Raw genomic sequence first — 7,427 nt, forward strand, 5'->3', positions numbered from 1 at the left:
GATCATGACAGTGACAATCGATCATGAAAACGATCATCACCCTGACTTTAAAAAATATATTTGTCTATTATTCGTATTGGTTATTGCTGCATTTTGGGCGGTATCTGAGATAGAATGTTGTAAATGATCTTTGCTTTAGTTTCCCCGTGTCCACAACGAGAGTTAGCCTACATCAGCGCACGGTGATGGTTTTTAATAAAACATGATACTGCCCCAACTGCTTTTTAAACTCCTGACCACCGTTACTAAAATGTATCACATTCTATTGTGTTTGTGTTCAGTTTTGACTAACTTGATGTAGAATTTATAATATATAATCTGTTCATGGAATAGATTTTTCAGTAAAGATTTATATTACAACTGTAGAATGTTGTAGCTATAGTCTCTAAATGTGTAGGTTTTTATTTTTCATAAATGCTAAATAAAAATACATAAAGTTTGCATAAGCATGGTAACGAGGAGGCATTAATGGTCTTAACCTATTATTATATCCTTACTTTAACAAAGTCTATTGTTAAACAATCACGAGAACTGTTAAAGTCTGGACATTCTTGAAATATTTACTAAACAATTGGTTTTCACCATCTGTAAAATAGCTTTCAGATATTCCAAGAGATGACCAGGGATAATGTTCAGTATAAGAATTGAGAGTAAGATATATGACTACGCATGGCACTTTGTAAATAAGTGGTTGCTAATTATAGGCTACTTTAGTGGAGTTATGTTATCAACCTTTGCATGTATATACTGCAAAATGTTCCACACATGCAAAGGCTGATAACATAACTCCACTAAAGTAGCCAAAAGTAGCCAGAATAATCGCAATTATATATTTTCCCCAAATCGTGCAGCCCTGATATAAACGGCGCGTGGGCGGACCTATAACAATACTATGAATATAAAGATAATTAACAATATTTGACCACACTAAGCGAGTCATTCCAGACTTAAAACATCTCACCCGCCAATGTTGATTCAAATCTTGACTTAATTAGTTATATTTTAACACTATATTACAGAAATCATTTGAACCTACCTTCAACTCTCAAGTCCAAAGCTGCTCTGATTGCGTCGTCGACGCGAGACGCGAATGGCCAATTGGAAATTTCATTGAGTAAAATGACGTCACTGAAACACAAAATTGTATTATTTTAAAACTAAAATGCGTCCTTTTACTACACTCTTATACGGGTATGAAATAGCAATATGTGCACAGAGACGGGAAAAAAATATATAAATATTATTTTATTTCTAGGGAGGGGAAGTTAAAGCTGGAATGGTCACAAAACTCTTTCTCAGCTTCTGATACCATTTACACAATTGTACATCCATACGTCTACACATGCTCAAACAAGATAAAAAATACAGAGAAAATATTAAATGGCTGTTGACTTTCTGTCTTTGTCACACAGAGATTCTTAGGTGAGATAAAACTCGAGTCCACTAGAAATAAATGCGCACAGGTGTGTATGGTCAGCTTGACCACAAACTGGATTTGAGCTTATGAAATCATAAACCCTGGGGTCATAGGTCATCCCACTGTTTATTCAGCCCACACTGGGAATAATGGCAGCATCTGGCTGAAAACCGCTTCAGGAACACAAAGATATCTGAGGTGGCTCCTTCGCTCTCTCTGGCCCTTAAATGGACAAAAAAAGAGGAAGTGCTGTTATTTTTCTATCCTAGGCTCCTTAGATCTACATTCTTACCTTTATTGTGAGCAATAACTTCGCCTAGAGGAGCCATGGTATTTCCTGACTATTTTTCTGGGACTGGGAAAGAAGAGTGAGTTATGACGTTAGGAAGAATATACGCACAAAGCCTCCCTCTCTGCCATTTCTTTCTTTTTCTCTCGGCGGTATAGTTTCCCCAGCGAGAGGACAAGACGGTAGTGAAAATTCCCTGGGTAGGGTTGCCGAGGCTACATAAAAGGGCCTTAGATCTGGTAGCGGGGTTATTATGGGCTGTGAATCGGAATCAAAAGGCCATTTTAGAGCTGTCGCATGACCCCTGGGGCCATGTTGCCACATCACGTTGAAGACATTTCCTTCCAGTATCTTCCCTAGAGACTAGTCAAACAAGACCTCACCCAGACACTCACTCAGACAGACTGAAACCTTTAGACGTGGAGGACGAGAGATACAGACAAACAAGCAGAGCATGTGATAGTTCAGTTTAAACTAAAAGAACTCTTAAAATGACTTCCTCTTAATGTCGTTTGATGTGTGGACTGGTAATGGAGTAGTTGCTGTTGCTGTAATGGACCCCATTTTTGTAATCGCTACATTAAAGTAGCTCAATGGTACATTTACATGTCAGGATTTGCATAGACATGATTAGATTTGCATATCCGTGGATAAGTGTTCGAGGGTCACTTATTCCTCACATCAGGTTCTGACAAGGTCTTTAAACCGACATGTCCACCCTGAAAGTGACATGTAGATTTACATAGCAATGTTATTGCAGACTTGTTTTCTTTCAATGAAATACACTGGAAGGCAATAGCACTTACAATAAACACTAAACAGTGTTTGTTTTGCTGTCGGTAACAGATTCTAAATAAATTCTGGTTCTGTGTCACAGAAAATAGACCACTGAGCCAGTCAACACCAAACATCTCCTGCACTAAACTAAAAGTAAACCATATCTGTTAATATAAACTTTTATAATCGTCCATTCTTATTTGCATAATATAATACATTTATTTTTAAGCATAAAAAAGTAATATATTTAATATAATGACATGATAAAATGTTTTTTTTTTTTTCATACAACCAAATAGAATTAATTAATTTTATAACTGTAGCCTAATTGTAGTGAGCAGAATTCAGTCAAGCAACACATTTTTATTTAATCTTTGGACAAACGTTTATATGGAGCCTTCAGATTTTATGGATACCCAGTATCAGACAAAGTGTGTGTGTGTGTGTTTGTGATCTGGATGTCATTTTATAAATATGGATTTCAGCTCTTCTGTTGAACGTGTCACTGTTGCATCAGGGCTGTTGTTCACTCTTTTGTGATGAATTCAATACCAGCAGAGACTCAGTCTGGCGGTCAAATCCCTCCTGATCCACAAACACACATAATAATCACTTGTAAGTTTATCCACCAGGGGGAGTATTCCATTCATTTTCATTCTCAACTTAACTTTTCACCACCTTTGCTGCATTATTTATTTGTTTACCTTAATATATATATATATATATATATATATATATATATATATATATATATATATATATATATATATATATATATATATATATATATATATATATATTTTACAGTATTCAGAAAATATGATCTTGTTTATTTATTTCTAGCCTGAAGCTGTCTTTGCCCTGATAAAAACCTACATGTGTGTGTGTGTGTGTGTGTGTGTGTGTGTGTGTGTGTGTGTGTGTGTGTGTGTGTGTGTGTGTGTGTGTGTGTGTGTGTGTGTGTGTGTGTGTGTTTTTAGGGTAGGATCTGAACTTAGCAGGAAGAACAGGATTTGGGCACCTGAGAGTGCCTGGAAATGCATTGCCAATACTTAACATTTGATTAACATGAATTTGTTGCCTTGCATCTTTCGATGTGTTTAAGCATGTGGAAGCAGAAGACATATTGGATAATATACTTTGATAGCAAGTTTATTATTTATGTATGGACGTATGTGCTTTGTCTTCACTTTGCCTGTCACAGCCAAGAATTATTACAAGTGTTTGCAGTTTTAAATATTAAACGGTGTAGATGTAGAGGAATAAAAAGGGAGGAATTAATCCAGAGAGGGAAAGATTAAGCAGGATTTTGTGTGGCTTTGAATCAGCCCTGTGACATAATTGATCCAATTCATCGGTGTCTCAGATTTGGCACCTTCTTCTGTTTGATTTTTTATTTTATTTTTGTGACTAGTGTGCAAATTATAAAATCACTTTCAGTTTTTGGAAGGATTTTCAAATTATACTTTTTGTGGCCTTTTTGTGTCGCACTCTTTTTTGTGCGTTCATGTAAATTTGCATGCATATACACCGATCAGGATTAACATTATGACCACTGACAGGTAAATTACACTGATTATCTCTTCATCACGGCTCCTGTTAGTGGGTGGGATTTATTATGCAGCAAGTGAACATTTTTTCCTCAAAGTTGATGAGTTAGAAGCAGGAAAAATGGGCAAGCAAAAGGATTTGAGCGAGTTTGACAAGGGCCAAATTGTGATGGATAGACGAGTGGGTCAGAGCATCTCCAAAATGGCAGCTCTTGTGGGGTGTTCCCGGTCTGCAGTGGTCAGTATCTATCAAAAGTTGTCAAGTGGTGAACCGGTGACAGGATCATGGGCGACCATGGCTCATTGATACATGTGGGGATTGAAGGCTGTTCCAATCAAACAGACGAGCTATTGTAGCTCTAATTGCTCAAGAAGTTAATGCTGGTTCTGATAGAAAGGTGTCAGAATACAATTGTTGCGTATGGGGCTGCATAGCCACAGACCAGTCAGGGTGCCCATGACCCCTGTCCACTGCTGAGAGAAGCAGCAATGGGCACGTGAGCATCAGAACTGGACCACTGAGCAGTGGAAGAAGGTGGCCTGGTCTGATGAATCACGTTTTCTTTTACATAATGTGGATGACCGGGTGCGTGTGCGTTGCTTTCCTGGGGAACCAACACGATCTCATGGTCATGCGTATAAATAGTACGAGTTTGCAATCTCGTGGAATGTATACGCCAAAATGAGTTTTGGCGTGCATATGGTACGCGGTTTTTCGTGTGCATATGATACGCACTTTATGGCGTGCATATGACACGCTCTTGGGTAGGTTTAGGGTGGGGGGGTTCGTATGTATAATATGCCATAAAGTGCGTATCATATGCACACGAAAAACTGCGTACCATAAGCACGCCAAAACTCATTTTGGCCTATACATTCCACGAGACTGCAAACTCGTACAATTTATACGCATTTTCGTGAGATCCGTCTCGGGTAACAGATGGCACCAGGATGAACTATGGTAAGAAGGCAAGCTGGCGGAGGCAGTGTAATGCCTTGAGCAATGTTCTGCTGGGAAACCTTGGGTGCTGCCATCCATGTGGATGTTACTTTGACATGTACCACCTACCAAAGCATTGTTGTCGACCGTGCACACCCTTTCATGGAAACAGTATTGCCTGGTGGCTGCCTTGCCACAAAGCAAAAATGGTTCAGGAATGGTTTGAGGTGCACAACAATGAGTTTGAGGTGTTAACTTGGCCTCCAAATTCCACAGATCTCAATCCAATCGGCCATCTGTAGGATGTGCTGTCCGATCCATGGAGGCCCCACCTCACAACTTACAGGACTTAAAGGATCTGCTGCTAACATCTGGGTACCATATAGTACAGCACACCTTCACTCGTCTATGTGGAGTCCAGCAAAAAGGGGAAAAACACGATATTAAGTCATAATGTTATGCTTTAGCTGTGTTTGTTTCGTTTTTAAAGCAGAAACTTTCAGTGTGACAGCAGGGTCACAATAACCAACAGTCTTAAAGCTACACTGTGTAACTTTTTTAGTTTATTCTTAGCTAAAATCACTTAGTTCTTTCAAAAATATATGTGCTCATTAATGTATATTTACTTCTTTCAAGTAATAATGTATTCTCGTAATTTTATAATAAACCATTGAAAAGACATAAGTGTTAGGGGTTCGGATGGCGGTCGCCATGTTGCTCCTCCATATTGAAAGTACATTTGCCAAAGAGGGACATACCCGTAAATTCGAGCTTCGCTTTTTGCGTTTTTACACTCGATGGCACCGTGTCGAATGTGAAGAGGAGGATTGCTTAAGGCTGCTATATGATGATGGAGGATCACTCTTAAGCCCCTCTCACACTGCACGTCGGACCCGCAATATTCCCGGAACATTGCCGGGTCGCCTTCTGTGTGAAAGCAACCACGTCCCGGAATTGATTACCGAATTCGACCCGGGTCGGGGACCTAATAATATTGCGGGATATGTATCACAGTCGCCAAGGAAGCGGAAAAGAGAATTAAGACGGCAACGCAACGGGCAAATCAACAAGACAAAAGTAAATATTGGAGTGGCCTTTCCAAGATGCAAAGAGCTCATGAGGAGCAACGATTTTAAAAAGAACGCCGACGTTGCCTGCTTTCTTCTCGACAGGTAATATTAATTCAGCCTATTTGTGTATATTGGAAGTTTTATTGTTGCTTGGCTAATTATATCATGGTGTGCTGAGCATAACACTAGAACGACGTCTAGGATCGTTTTCCTCGCGTCAATAATGAAAAAGTATTGTTTACCTTATAACATAAATCCGTGTTCTATGACGGATAACATGAGATTAATATTTTAATTGCATTATAATTTGTTTGCCTTACGCTAGTGGTGTTGTACAATATACAGAATAATGATAGCACTGATAAAAGTTCCTTTACTAAGATTAGCTTGCATTCGTCTGGGAACCTGATAGCTGATGTTAGCAATGAAATGGTAAAAAATAACAAAAACGTAAAACTATTATTCAGTTTACATAGATTAATTTGATCATAGATCATTTGGCAAATTAAATAACTGCAAATTATAATAGTTTTCAAAAGTAACCTCATCACTTGAAGCAACAGTCACCGAAGAGGTCGAACTGGAAGCCATGACTAAATCGGCCACCGTAGGAGTTAAAACAAAATCGAAATTAAGAGGAACAGAAACTAATATTCACTGGATTGTCATATACCTTTACACCGCTAGATGGGGGAAAATATCACACAGTGTAGCTTTAAATGCAATAAAAAAGGAAGTAAGAAATTTCATACAATTTTTTGCATCATAATCAATGATAGTTGCTTTATGCGTCCTTGAGAAACAATCAGGACATGTTTTTAAAGCAGAATCTTTAAGTATGTAGCTTTCAGTGTTACAATTACCAAGAGTCATGCAGTAAACATCCATACAATTTCTTTGCATCGCGATCAATGATGGTTGCCTCGTGCATCCCTGGTGTGAGTAATCTGGACATGTTTGTCAGGTTCTCTTGTCCAACATGAGACTTGGAATGAAACAGACAAGATGTGATGAACAGGGCATATTGATTGATTTAGACCTTGCTCATGACACCTCCCGCCCACCGTACTTCAGTCACAGTCACGAGTGCTCTGAGTCTCTGAGCTGATGCTTTTCAGAAGTCAGACAGCACGGTCGATCACCTTTTTTTGAGTGTGTGCGTGTGTTCTCAAGGGAAAGACCATGAGCTTGTGATTAAATCTTGTGATTTTTACAGTCAAATCTGAAATAATGTATTGCTATAGTGTCTTGCTTATTATCTGTACACGTTGTGTACTATAGAGCGTATGCACGGGACGGCCGGGGTGACTGCGGTTACGCCCACTGAGTGGCAGCATTGGTTTTCAGTGTGAATGCCGTGAAAAACACACAAAACACATTTTGA

Source organism: Pseudorasbora parva, chromosome 23 (genome assembly GCF_024679245.1).
Source record: "Pseudorasbora parva isolate DD20220531a chromosome 23, ASM2467924v1, whole genome shotgun sequence".
NCBI classification, from domain to species: Eukaryota; Metazoa; Chordata; class Actinopteri; order Cypriniformes; family Gobionidae; genus Pseudorasbora; species Pseudorasbora parva.